This window comes from Miscanthus floridulus, chromosome 9, assembly GCF_019320115.1.
Source record: "Miscanthus floridulus cultivar M001 chromosome 9, ASM1932011v1, whole genome shotgun sequence".
Classification (NCBI taxonomy): Eukaryota; Viridiplantae; Streptophyta; class Magnoliopsida; order Poales; family Poaceae; genus Miscanthus; species Miscanthus floridulus.
The window spans coordinates 102,783,800-102,798,661 of NC_089588.1; the positions used below are offsets into that span (position 1 = coordinate 102,783,800).

Here is a 14,862-nt window from a genome sequence, read left to right on the forward strand (position 1 = left end):
GTCTTAGGCTTACCGGACTATGTGGCTGGTACTACAAAATATTGATCCAAGGGCCAACAACGAACGGTCCTTAATTAACACAGACGGAACAAGCATGGCCAGGCAACCCTGTCGGCTTAACCACCAAAGACAATTTCCATGTCCCGTCTAGTCTCAAGTTATTCAAAATTCATTATTAAGCCTCAGGACATTTCCTGAGCATATAACCATTGTGAATGATGAAATCACCACTCGACTCTTATCAACTAAGCATGGCTAAGCATAACTACCCTATGGTAACTAGCAGGGTGACAAGGATTAGTATTGAAATACCAAGGTAGTCATGCAGCAATTGGTAATCAATCAACTCCTAATCTTACTTAATGCAACAGGCACAAGACTTAAATGATTAACGTTTATAAAACACAAGGAATGGGTTTATGCTTCGGGGCTTGCATTCGATGCTGAGGTTGTCAGATTCCTCAGATGGACCATAGATATCAAACCCAACCTCCACAGAGTGAAAACCCGCCTCTAGAACTTGTTCAACCAAAGGCTCACCAGACTCGTTCACTAAATGTAAATAAAGATGCATGCTTTAGAATGATGAAATGCTAAGCATAGATTATGAAGACTAAACAAGATTACTTAACTTGAGTACAACATTCCTTCACTTTCTAATTAGGTCAACTACTTCACAAAGCACTTTGTTGTTTATTATTAACAAGGTTGATTATGAGAGCAACAATCATAAACTTAAGTCGCCAAGGAAAAGCAAGGGATTAGTGTTCCAAGGTCCACAGTCAATCCCAAAATCACATCAACATCAGTTAAGGATTTATAGAAGTCATTTGGTATTTATTTAATTAATTAATAAGGCATTTTAGTAGACCTAAACTAAGTGGACAATTTATAATTATCAAAATAGTACCAAATTTTTTGTGAAGACAGATCTAAGCATATTAAGCATACACAAAAAAATTTCATGATTAAAGGATAATGATTTTAGCCTATAAAAATCATGAAAAGTTCATTTATTAATAAAAAGATGTAACTTTTAACCATAGGAAAACTACAGATATTGACCAACTCATATTTTTCCATGATTAAGCATATCATAGCAAGCTCACACGCAACTTTTCATAATTTTATCAGCTTTAATTATTTAGTTATGAATTATTCAAGTTTCATGATTTACTAGCATTTCCAGAAAATCGAAAAAGGATTAAATTCCTTTCTTACTCACCCCCTCTCAGCCACAGTCGCTGACAAACGGGCCCCTCGGGTCAGCGCATAGGACTCCCGCACTGACCGTGGCAGAGGCGCTGTTGACCGGCGGTTTCCTCGCCGACGGCGACCTCACCAGCGACGGGGCTTGCCCCGGCAGACTTGCCTCACTCTCGCGCATCTCCTGATGCCACTAATCGATCATCTAAGGAAGCATAGCACGCATGCCGGTGACCATGGCGGCATGGCGGAGCTCCAGCGTGACGGCGGCGAACAACAACGCGACCTCCGGCAACGCGAAGGTCACCGGCACACACAGCACGCACACGCGAACGCACCCAAGTGGTAGGTTGAGCACGCGCAAGCTCGCAACACACACGACCATGGCCGCGGTGGCTCAGCCGAACAGAGCACACCGGCATGGCGGCGCTCCGGCCATAAGGACCTGGTAGAGACTAAATTGGCGACGGAGTTAGCACGAGGGGCTCACCGGGACTTCAAAATGCCAGACGGTTGACCGGGAAGGCAGCGGAGCTAGGTCTTCAACGTCGGAGACGATGGCGGCGGCGCAGCTCACAAGCATGGCGGTGTTCCGGCTCATCTAGACTTTTGGCTGTGAAAATTGTCAATCCTATGAGCAACAGGGAGACAAGGTGAAACAAAAACGCAAAGCGGTTGAGGCGGAGGCGCGCCATAGAGGGCTGGCCACGGTGAGGAGCTCACGGTGGGGCTCTGCTCAACGCCGGGGAAGACGACGGTGCTAGGGCGACTCTGGCGGCTTGGGCTAGCGCGAGCAGGTTGGGTGGATGTGCAAGGGGATGGCGAGCGTGGCTGCAAGATGAATTCTAGCGAGGTGAAGTGGTGGCGATGAAATCAGCCGGCAAACTAGAGGTACTCGATGGCGGCGGCAAAAGGAGAAAGTGAGCTCGGTGACTGGCTGGGTGACTTAAGGATGTGGGCGAAGCTTCATGGCGACTGGCTCTTGCTTGTGAAGCGTCCAGGCGAAGCAGCTACGTGTTGGCACACGTGGAGGCAGTGCAACCGTTTAGCACCGGCGACAAGCAGGCAGGTAGGCAGGGTGCTCCTCGGCGACATGCACTGTAGCACTAACAGCCCTTCTTCTCCCTCCATTTTCTCCAGATTCCAAATGGACACTTGATTGGCTCCAAAAACAAAAGTTGTTCATCTTGCTTTGATCTTCAACTTTCCTTTAAGCCTACATATCATTGGAGTCTTTTCTTTTCGTCGGATAAGTCTTGTGGAGTATAATTCAGTACTCAGGATTTGTTAACCCTTGTTGCAGGTGAATCCCAACAACAGATAGGCTTTTGCCCTTGTTGTATGTCGGTTCTAGAAGATGATAGCCATCAGTAGATGTGTTGTACTCTTATCCTTGGGCAGGATGATACCTTTATGTAATGAATAAAGTTGTGTTAGTCAAGCTACCCTACTTCGTTTGAGAAAGCAAAAACTTATGGTTTGTAAAACTTAAATAAATGGTTTGTAATACTTCCGCTCTTTAACTCTGATGTAATATATTTGTATCAACTGTTTGTAATACTGTAATGTCTTCTGTAATGATCCTAATCAGATGTGAAAAGTGGATGATTCAGGATCCCCGAGGACTCCCGACAGACTACCGGAGTTGTGTGAGTCCCATGCATAATGGTCAGAAGTCTTTAAGACAATGAACGGTGTGTGTGAATCATCATAACTCGTGCGGTTCTGCCACACACAACTTCTTCCAAGTTCATATCAAAGTGCAATGATAAGCAATCTCATAAAGAAGAAGTGCGACAATGCATATTTCCTTGATTTTTCACATAATTCTTTTTGCACATAGCATTGATATTCATTCAGTAATTTTTAAAGCAAGATCAAAGTAGCCAAGAAAGTTCAACCATGACAAGATTTAATTCAATTTCTCATTCCATTTAAATAGCCATGATGAAAAACTACACCACACATGTAAGATATGAAGTTGCAATTATCTTGTAGCATAAACATGGCCTCAAATATCATATATGTCTCAAATATAATGCTCATTACTTTTCCAAAGTTTTCTAATTTTTTCTTCTAATAAGAACTGCACAAAAGAAAACAAAGAAAAGAGTTTTTTAAGAACACAAGCTCCCCCTCAAAAAGACCATTGTCCAAAAAAAATTCAAAAAAATCCTCCCATAAAAAAAAGAAAGGAAATTTCGCCAAAAATCCACATGCTCCCCCTCAAGTGAATAACCAATGAAATCAAGAGAGTCGTGATGAGATACATGTGTTTGAGTTATCATGGTATATTCAATTAAGCACAACATGAATCATGATCAAAGCATATAAAGCATGATATATGATATAACATGATCGAACATGCTAAGGGGTTGATCTTCGCATATGAACAAGCATCTCAACTCATACCACAAAAATACTTATCTAAATGTAAAGGCATGAGTGTAGAATAGCTCACAATGTTTTTTTTCACGCTCCATTAAAATCCATCACAAAAGTGAAGAGAACCATCCACGTCTTGATCACATCAAGCAAAAGACCAAGATCCATTAAGCTCGTGTTCTCCATCCTGCATCTGAAAAACCTACATAGCACTACAAGATGTCGAGGCCTTTGTACAAGGGTTAGTCATAAAACATTTATTAGGAATCTAGTACTGAGACACACGACTAAAAGCACGTGTAGGCATAACACAAGTATTCTTATGGAAAAATTCAGTTTTAGATTTACTTGTGTTTCTAACAAAAGGTGTTTGCTTCACCCGATGCACAAAGAAATGTGACACAACCTCATGTGGAACAAACTGTGCTCTTTTAAAATTAGACATAGCCTTAGCCCTTTCTTTCCTTTGTTGTTTAGCTAGTCTAAAGCAAAAATCTACTAGATGTCCATCCTTACCACAATGAGTGCAAGTGTACTTAACTCTGTGTTTCACTTGAGAAGTACAAGCAACATTTGCATTCACTTGATTAGTAGATGACATCATACCAGCAGATTTAAAAATCATCTTTTTAGGTTCATTTGCTAACTCAAATTTTCAACTACCAAGAGGTTTAACAATAGTTGTTGCATGAGTCTTAGAATGAGCATGAGGATCAAAACCTAAACTAGTTTTATGCGTGCTAGTCTTTTGTTCCAAAATGTGATTCAACATTTTAGTTCCCATCTTCCCTTGCAAGTAATCAATATGTTTCAAAAGGGTAGCACAATTTTCACAATAATCATTCTTAGGTTTATCATTTTTACGACACTTAGAGCATGAAAGAACCTCATGAGTAGAAAAATTATCTTTCCATTGTGCTATTTTAACATCAGCATCTTTCAACTTCAATTTAAGTAATTCACATTTATCACAAGAAGTTGGTTCAACAATAGCACAGACATGTTTCTCATTTTTATCTTTTTCAGCCTTAAATTGCTCTAGAGTAGAAGCATGGACATTCCTTAATGAAGTAAGCTCAGCATACACTAATTCACACGATTTGCAAGAATCATCATCAGGAATCAAAGTTTTAAGTCTTGCAATTTCAGCATGTAAAGATTCAATCAAAACATCATGCTTCTTAATCTTTTTATTTCTTTTCTCTAGTAAAGTACCAAGTTTTTCAACAGCACAAGCTAAATCATTATAAGAAGGTTCTAATTGGTTATCTTCACTGTTGCTATCAATGTCATTGTTGATGGAACTTTTGTTGCTTGCAATTAGACACAACCCAATTAAATTTTTCTTACCTTTGGGAGTATCATCCTCGCTGTCCGTTTCCACATCACTAAGATTCACTTGATCAAGAGCGGAAAGAACACGATGCACCACCTTGCGGTTTAGGTAGCTCTTCTTCTTGTTGTTCCTCAATGTGTGCTTCTTCTTGTCACTTGTTTCAATTTCTTCTTCCTCGTCCTCTTCATCCCTTGCAATTCTTGCTAAATACTTTGGGCACTTAAGACGAATATGTTTGAGCGAGCCACACTCAAAACATCTTCAGGAATCTCCACTTTTTCTTTTTCTTGTTCTCACATTCTGCAAAGCTTGATCAAAACAAATGGAGAAGTGTGCTAATTCTTCTTCGGGGAGTTGCTCTAGCTGTTCATCGGTTAGTGAAGACAAGAATGATAATACAAAAGCTCGATGAAGATTCATTATTAGACATGCTAGGTTGAGATATCAAAGCAATTGACTTATTATGATTTTTTCTAGTAAAGACATCTAGTTCATGAGTATTTAGTTTAGAATAAAACACATCTAAAGTAAGTGTACTTATGACAGTAGATTCTCTAATAGTTGTAACTTTCATCTCCCAAATAGACATATCTAAAGCTCCAAGTAATTGACGTGCATTTTTAGCATCAGTATATGTAACATTAACAGCACGTAGATTACTTAAAATTTTATTAAAGCGAGCAAAGAAATCATCTAAGGCTTCACCGGGTTTCATCTCAAAACGCATGTAATCCTTTTTATACATATCTTGACGTACCTCTTTAATTGTAGATGAACCCTCATGATAATCACAGAGCGCTTTCCATACCTCATAGGCAGATTTGAGATGCACAACACGATCAAAGTTGCTCCTTCCAATTCCTTGAATGATCAAGTTCCTCGCCTTGCTGTTAGCCTCCACTTGTGCTATGTTCGTCGCTGTCACAGCATCATTCTCGGGCATCTCAAAAGGTTTGTAGACCTTCTCCCATATTGCAAAGCCTTGCGCTTGAATATAAGACTCCATCTTTGCTTTTCAGAACTGAAAATCAACACCATTGAAAACAAAAGGTTTTGTCAAATACCTATCCGTCGACATGTTTTCTAATCACCGGTTAAGATTAATTAGAAAAAGAACCTTACTCTGATACCACTTGTAGGATCGAGTCAATCTAAGATAGGCAATCAGAGGGGGGTGAATGATTGCGGAAGCCAAAAATTCATTTTAAAACTTCCCCCTAAACACAAAACCAAATTAAGCCTTGTTTTCAATTCTAGACAGAACACTCACTACTGGAAACTCACATTTTTCTGTGTGTGCGAAAACACACAGAAAAATGCGAATACCGTCAGAAAAATATTTTTCTGGCGGTTCTCCCATATTGCAAAGCCTTGCGCTTGAATATAAGACTCCATCTTCGCTTTTCAGAACTGAAAATCAACACCATCGAAAACAAAAGGTTTTGTCAAATACCTATCCGTCGACATGTTTTCTAATCACCGGTTAAGATTAATTAGAAAAAGAACCTTACTCTGATACCACTTGTAGGATCGAGTCAATCTAAGATAGGCAATCAGAGGGGGTGAATGATTGCGGAAGCCAAAAATTCATTTTAAAACTTCCCCCTAAACACAAAACCAAATTAAGCCTTGTTTTCAATTCTAGACAGAACACTCACTACTGGAAACTCACATTTTTCTGTGTGTGCGAAAACACACAGAAAAATGCGAATACCGTCAGAAAAATATTTTTCTGGCGGTTCTCCCATATTGCAAAGCCTTGCGCTTGAATATAAGACTCCATCTTCGCTTTTCAGAACTGAAAATCAACACCATCGAAAACAAAAGGTTTTGTCAAATACCTATCCGTCGACATGTTTTCTAATCACCGGTTAAGATTAATTAGAAAAAGAACCTTACTCTGATACCACTTGTAGGATCGAGTCAATCTAAGATAGGCAATCAGAGGGGGTGAATGATTGCGGAAGCCAAAAATTCATTTTAAAACTTCCCCCTAAACACAAAACCAAATTAAGCCTTGTTTTCAATTCTAGACAGAACACTCACTACTGGAAACTCACATTTTTCTGTGTGTGCGAAAACACACAGAAAAATGCGAATACCGTCAGAAAAATACCCACGGAAATATAATGACAGAAAAATCTAATTTTTCTGTGAGTTCATCGTCAGAAACAATTTTTCTGTGGGTCTCACATGCACAGAAAAATTGTGTTGGCCCAGATTAAAACTAATTTTTCTGTGTGTTAATCAACACAGAAAAATAAAGAGAGAATTCCTTATTTGACACCAGACAAATGACCCGTTCCTTTTTTGGCCCTCAAAAAATTTCCGTTCCCTATTTGACATCGAGTTTAACTTTCGTTCCTTATACGACACTCCGTAGGGTTTGACATCCATGAACCGTTAACTGCCACGTGAAAAGACGATTTTGCCCCTGTGGGCCTCACCACCCTTCTCCCTCCTCTGCTCCCTTTCTTCCCCACGTACGGTCATGGCCACGCCGCTCCCCGCCCTCGACGAGCTCGCCCCGGCCATGGCCACAACGGCCCTCAATGAGTTCTCCCCGGCCATAGCCGCGACGGCCCCCGATGTGCTCGGTGCGGCGCGCGACGGCCCCCGATGTGCTCGCCCCGGCCCGCCGCACCGAGCTCGCGACGGCCGCGTGCTGTCCTCCCCGAGGTCGCGCCCTCCCGGCCTCGCGCTCCGTCCCGCCATGGCAGCGTGGGAGCTCGGGCCGCCGCGCCGCACCGCGATCTGGTGGAGCCGGCGCGCCGCCCCCGGCCAGCCCCGCGCCTGCCACCGGCGCGCGAGCTCCTCGTGGGAGGGAGCCATGGCTGCACCAGCCACGTGAGCTCCGGCCGCGCCCGCATCCCACGCCGTGAGAGCCCACCATCCTGAACCGCCCCATGGCCGGTGCCGACCTTCGCCTGAGCTCCTCCCCTCCATGGCCGGCGCCGACCTCTGCCTGAGCTCCTCCCCGCCATGACCTCCGTCGACGTCAGCCCGAGCTCCTCCGCCAGCGAGCAGCGCCGCCCTCCCCTGCCTCATCCACCAACAAGCCGTGCCACCCTCCCCTACCTCCTCCATCAGCGAGCAGCGCCGCCACACCCTGCATCCTCCACCAACGAGCAGCACTGCCATCCCTTGCCTCCTCCGCCAGAAAGGGAAGAGAGAAGGGAGAAGGGTGGTGGGGCCCATAGGGGCAAAATCGTATTTTCACGTGGCAGTTAACGGTTCACGGATGTCAAACCCAACAGAGTGTCGTATAAGGAACAAAAGTTGAACTCGGTGTCAAATAGGGAACGGAAATTTTTTGAAAGCCAAAAAAAGAACGAGTCATTTGTCTGGTGTCAAATAAGGAATTCTCTCAAAAATAAAATAAACGCACAGAAAAACACATTTTTTCTGTCGGTCTAGTTGAACTCACAGAAAATTTTATTTCGTCCAGATTAAAAATAATATTTCTGTGTAGCCAGCCTCACAGGAAAAAAGAGTTAAACACACAAAAAAATATTTTAAAACAATAGCAACAACATATTAAAATATATATTGTCCATACAGTAATTTCATGACACATCACAACATAATAAATACATTCATAGGTGTCTAAATGTTCAGCACATTCATAGGTAATAGATGATGTCCAAATGTTCCAGCATCAATAGATTCAAATCCCTCAGACTAACCAAGATTCAGCTCTTGATAGTTCTTCATGCGCTTGTCCCTGAAACTATTCAACTTTTGCTAATTCTTCATGCGCTTGTCCCTGGGAGTGACCATTTCATTGTGACTGTTAGTGGCCTTTCCTCCAAGGCCTGTCATTTCATCAACTTTTACTGGGACTTTCGCCGCTTCAGCCAAATTCTTCTGCCGCTCCTTATTATCCTGCAACGACTTAAATGCTTAGTAACAAATATTTATCATATTAAGGAACACTTGGTAGACATAAACAATATAGCTTCTACTCACATGAGCTTCTGGACGAGCTTCTTCGACATTGTTGGCATGCTTTCTTTCCATAGGTCGCGTATGTTGTTTTCAAGCTTCTTCAATGCATTTCTTTTCTCTCTCCTTTTCCCTCCTTTCCTCCTCATCCCTCTGCCTCTTCCTTGTTGCCACATTAGCACCTCTTTTCTTCTTCTGTTCCTGTTTTTTCTTCAGCTGCCTCAAGTGCCTTCACTCTGACATCTTTTTTCACTACAAGACAGAAACCCCATTTGTAGAGGCCTTCTGTGAGCACCACTCAACAAATATTTCTAACTCAAGGATCAGTTGCCTACTAGATTTAGCATAATTTACTTATACTAATACTCCCTCTATCCCAAAATATAGGGTGTATTATGTTTGGAGAAAGTAAACCATACTACACTTGGACCATTAATCTCTCATAGAGTATATTACCGATTGATACAAAATCAATATCGGTATTAATGATATTCCAAGTAGGAATCTAGTGGTGCAACTCTTGTAGACTAAACATGTTCAAATTTTGAGTAATTATTGGTCAAAACTTGTGAACATTGATTCCACAAATTCCTAGTACGCACTGTATGTTCGAGATGAAATAGTGGAAGTAACAAATGAGACTTACCACATGCAGGTTGCACCTTTGGCTTTACAAGAGGTATCACTTGCCAAAGATTACATGTATCTGCCAACTACAGCAGCATTTGGTACAACTGCACAACCATTCAAGTCCTAACTCTTAGCATCAATCGGAGCACAAAAACAAGCTCAGATACAGGTGTCAGCTTAGCTAATATATTGAATTAAAAAAAGTCATGTTCTTCTACAAATAGCAATGCAAAAATCACAGAGCTCTATTGAACTGAGCTAATAGAAAAGAAACTATTGGTCATTCCAGATCCATTAGAGAGCAGTATGTCAAAAGCACAAGAACTACATATATTTCACCTGGAGCAAAAGAACAAGAGCAAAAGAACTCGAGAAATGGCTCAGATTTACCCATTATTAGCATGACAACTGCAACTTAATTTCACCTGTGTGCAAGGATTTGCAGAAGTGGGAGAAATAATTCAAAAGATTACAAACTGACCAACTCTGTCATGTTCCACTTATGTAGAAAGGATATAAGTGCAATTTTGCAGTAAAAGATCCATGTCTGGTGTAAGGAAATATTACTTATTTGCTTCTATGATCATTGTACGTTTAGATAATGCAGTATAAAAGAACCAAGCATGAATTCAGTGTGAGTGCAAATTGTATTTAGTGGATTACCATTTCTAGAATTTGCCCTTTTGTGTAGGCACGGTCAGAAATGAGCACAAGGTCCTCAACAACTGGAACTGAGACCTCCTCATATTTGCAAGCAAGAAGCATAGCTGTGACTCCAACCAGTTGTAGCTTCTTCCTTGGAACCACTTCCTTTTCCAAGAATCTATCTATTATGTTTACTGTAAGAAAGAGTGTCTCATCCATCAGATCGAACTTGTAGTGAACCTTGCAAAAGAACCAGCAAAAATATTAAAACATGCAGTTTCAGATCAGAACAATTTGTAAGGTCCATGCTTTTTGTACCTCAATCAGCCAGTCAATCAGAATTGCTCTCATCTTTGAGTTTATATCTTGTTGACTGGACATGTAATCAGGTCTTACGCAACTCTTAGCCTGCATAAAGCACCACATTGGTAATACTGAAAAGATAATAGAAGCTGCAATAGAAAAGTCCAAGATAGTAGAAGCCTGCGTAAGTCTTTGTGAATGTAAGATTAGTCGGCAATAAGTTTCATTCTGGTGACCATGATTTGCTTCAAAAATACTGAAGGAACCAATTTTAGTAGTACAAAGACATTATGAACTGTTGTAGCTTTCACAGTTGTATAACAGATGAAGCGGTTCCAATCGTACAATGCAGCGATGATTTTAGCGCATCATAACTTTCCAATGTGTTGCACATGACAACTAGCACAATAGTTACCAATTCCTGGCTGTGAGGTGGACCAATGTGCTATATCAGTATCATTCGATTCAAAACATGTTGACATTTTTTTTCTTTAGATTAGTTGCTTAAAGTGCATAAAAGATGATAATTAACATTAGGCGTGCATTTCCACATTATACCATACTGCAGTTAAGATTCTTGTCTGAAGTAGAATGATCCTTACAGGTTTCTGGTCTAATTTATTCAGTTTCGCAAAGGAACTTGCTCATTCTTATAAGCACATTATAGATAAAGCATCTGCGCATTCGAGATATTCATCCAAAAATTCAGAATTCATGATTTGAGGTTATTATCTATCAAAAAGGAACAAGATAAGCATCGTCTGACAATAAACCACCTCATTTTCTCTGTAGAACTTGTAAAGCTCTTCAACATATTCTGTTGCTGCAAGCGGGTTCCCCGAGTCTCCACTGTCAATATCCATGAGCGATTCATCTTGGTTCATGTCCTTGTTCTCTGTCTCACCCTGCATTGCCAAACATAACAGTAAGCCAGAGCCATGGCAAAGATGCTCAAAACCCATCCATTTCTGAGCAAGAGCACAAATCAGAAGTGCGAATACCATGTCGATGTCACTGTCACTATCGTCGACCGGCTCGTAGAGTTCCACGTCGATATCAACGGTGCCATTCAGGATGCTCTTTGCTCGCCAAGGAGGCAGCAAATTTCCTGAACAACCAAAGCAATACCCAGATCAAATCAAAGCCTGCAAGAAACGTCAGAGGTGCAAGAACAGCTAGCACGCGTCCTAACCTTGTCATGGGCCGGCTGCTTGGCAACGCTGTCTTCTTTTCGTCCCTTCTCTTCCTGGAGAGAAGAAAGGAACGCCGCTGATAAACAGATTTGGACCCCAAGAACCACGAAAAAGGCACGATCTTGGGGCAGGAGATTACTGCAGCATGGGCTTCTTGGCGACGGCGCAGGGGTACGGGGCAACCTCGACGAGGTTCTTGATGTCCGTGAGGGCGCGCCGGCTCCCCATCTCTGCACAACTCAGGAGATCAGAAACCATGGGCTCGCGACGCAGCAAACAATCCAAGAGGAGATCAGCCCGGGCAGCCGCCCGCACCCACCTCGGATGCCTGGCTCACCATCACTGCGATACAGAAGGGGAGGGGAGGGGCACCCACCGGGGAAGAAGAAGGGGGAGGGGAGGGGCGCCGGCGGGGGAGAAGAAGGGGGAGGGGAGGGGCGCCGGCGGGGGAGAAGAAGGGGGAGGGGAGGGCCGCTGCCACCACCACGCCCCGCCACCGGCCACCACCGCCACCGCCGCAGCCACTGGCTGGATCCGGGAGAGGGAGGGCCGGATCCGGCCGGGTGAAGAAGGGGGAGGGGAGGGGCACCTGCCGGGGAAGAAGAAGGGGAGGGGAGGGGCGCCGACGGGGGAGAAGAAGGGGGAGGGCGCAGATCTGCTTGGTCGGCGGCGGCGGCGACGAATCCAGATGCGCTGCTCGGGTGAAGGGTGAAGAGGGAGACAGATCCGGCGTCGGGGGTGAAGGAGAGGGGCCGCGCCCGCTGCGTCGATGAAGAGGGAGAGGGAGGAGTGGCGGCGCTGCTCGGGGAGAGGAGGAGCCCCCGCGCTGAGTCGCAGAGGGAGGGGCGCGGCGCTGAAAGGAGAGAGTGAGGGAGGGGGCGCGGTCTACTGCGTGCGTGAGAGGGTGTTTGGGGGGCACGGCGGCTGACGGGTTAGGGTTTGGATTTTTCTGTGCGTGCACATGTTTTTTTTTTTGCGTTTTTAAAGAACCGATAGAATAAATTGTATTTTTTTGTGAGTGCTTTCGGTGGGTTTTCGTATTTTTCTGTCGGGATATTTTGGAACCGACAGAAAAATCGTAATTTTTCTGTGCGTACCCGAAAAAACGCACAGAAAAATTTATCGCCCTCAAAAAAAACGAGATTTCAGTAGTGACTGCACCTGTAATAAAAATAATCTCGACCAAACACCGTAGCTCCAATTGATCTCAAAATTTATCACAACAAACTAGATGAAATTTGTGAACTAACCCAACTGGAATCACATCAATCGGAGGTCTAGAACTCAAGATATAAAATAAAAAATGCACGCTGCGTCTGATGGTGACGAGAATTGATTGAACCCTAACTTCAAAATTAATAAAGTGTAATCAATCAAACTGCTCATATCAACAGCACAAAACCCTAGCACAGTTTTAGATAGATCAAATCGAGTCTAAACTTGCAAGCACGAAATCAAGCGAAAACCAAAAGCTAGCATGTAAATCAATGAGCAACAGAGGAACGAGATTACCAACACACAAATTGCCAAACCTTGATTTTTATCATTGCATAGATGTGTTTACAAGATGCATCTCACAAGCATCCTTACAAAGATCACCACGTGATCCCAAACTCTAAAAACAGCCGTCGCCGCTGCCTTCTCTTTTTCACGCACACGCCTATCCTCTACCGCACTATGTCACAACCGACACACTCGGTTTCTATTTATTTGCCCCTGAACCGATCCAGGCTTGGCCACGTGACCCACGCTCGCCATGGTCAGCATGCAGCTCAGGTTCACACCACGGCAGCCATCACTTCCGGATCGCCTCTCCTTTTAACCAGACTTGGACACCTCGCCATATCCTTGTCACACAACCAAAACTGCTAGCATGCAGCTGATCCTCTTTTTCTAATCGGAACTTGACCAAGCCAAGTCTCCTAGCTTGATTCGGTCAGCCTCCAAAACGTGTCCAACTTGGACACTATTCCCATGCACCACACGCATGCACGTCTAGCACACATACTTGACCAGACCAAACGTGTACACATAAGCCCATGCATGCACCAATCACAACACCATCCTAGCTGCACCAGCCAGAACCAACACCACTCCATAGCCCGTACATCTCCCGTCTCACACGGCGTGGTCGTCTTCACGTACATTGTTCTCTTAGCATGAACATATCGCATGACATCCTTGACCAATAGGACCTTAGTTCCTCCTTGAACCTAGTTCTAGTCCGTCATCAACGATGTTCCACCTCAAGCGACACCTGCACATGAAGAAACACGCAAACTACGTCCAAGCCCAAGTCCACGACTTGACCCAAGTCAATCCGCACAACACCTATCACAAGCATAAATAAGTAGCACATCCTTATGCCATAATGCAAATCACTTTGCAATGCCAATTTCATATCAAAACAATTTTTCATCACATGATCTCACAAAGGAGCATATGGTTTTAAATCAAAAAGTCATGAACATAAAAGTTGTAGAACTCAGCAATCTCTACAACTTTTGTTTTGGTCATATTTTCATGTGACTAAATTTGAACAATTCAAATTCTAAACTTCAATAAATGATACATTCAAACAAAATTTTGAGACACCAAATGATTTGAACTCAAAAAGTCATGAACATAAAAGTTGTAGAACTCATCAAGACCTACAACTTTTATTTTGGTCATTTCTTCATCCGACAAAATGATAGTAACATTGTTCACAAAACTTACATATCTCTCATATATTTTATGAAACCATACCAGAGATATGTAAAATTTATGAACAATGTTCTTATTACTTTGTCGGATGAATAAATGACCAAAATAAAAGTTTTGGATCTTGATGAGTTATACAACTTTTATATTCATGACTTTTCCAGCTGAAATCATTTACTCTTTGAAAATATTGTTTGAAATTGCCATTTTATGAAATTCAAAATTTAAACTTTTCAAACTAAGTCACATGAAAAGATGACCAAAATAAAAGTTATAAATCTTGATGAGTTTTACAACTTTGATATTTACAACATTTTAATTTTAGGTCATTTTCTGTCTTAAAATTCAATTTGAAGTTCACAAATTCAAATTTTCAATTCTTAAATATATATTTTTTAATTTTTTAAAAAAGGAAATGTATCATTCTATATATATATTAGCAAGTTGTTTTTATGTGTATGGACAAATATCGCAAATTATTTTTAATATATTTATACATTTATATATACATTTATA

General features: G+C 42.3%; 2 pseudogenes; both read right to left on the reverse strand.

Moving 5' to 3' along the window:
- Positions 1 to 3,417: 3,417 nt before the first annotated feature.
- Positions 3,418 to 13,407, reverse strand: LOC136484032 (uncharacterized; annotated as a pseudogene).
- On the reverse strand, positions 8,463 to 11,955 carry LOC136484033 (cyclin-B2-1-like; annotated as a pseudogene).
- Positions 13,408 to 14,862: the final 1,455 nt, after the last annotated feature.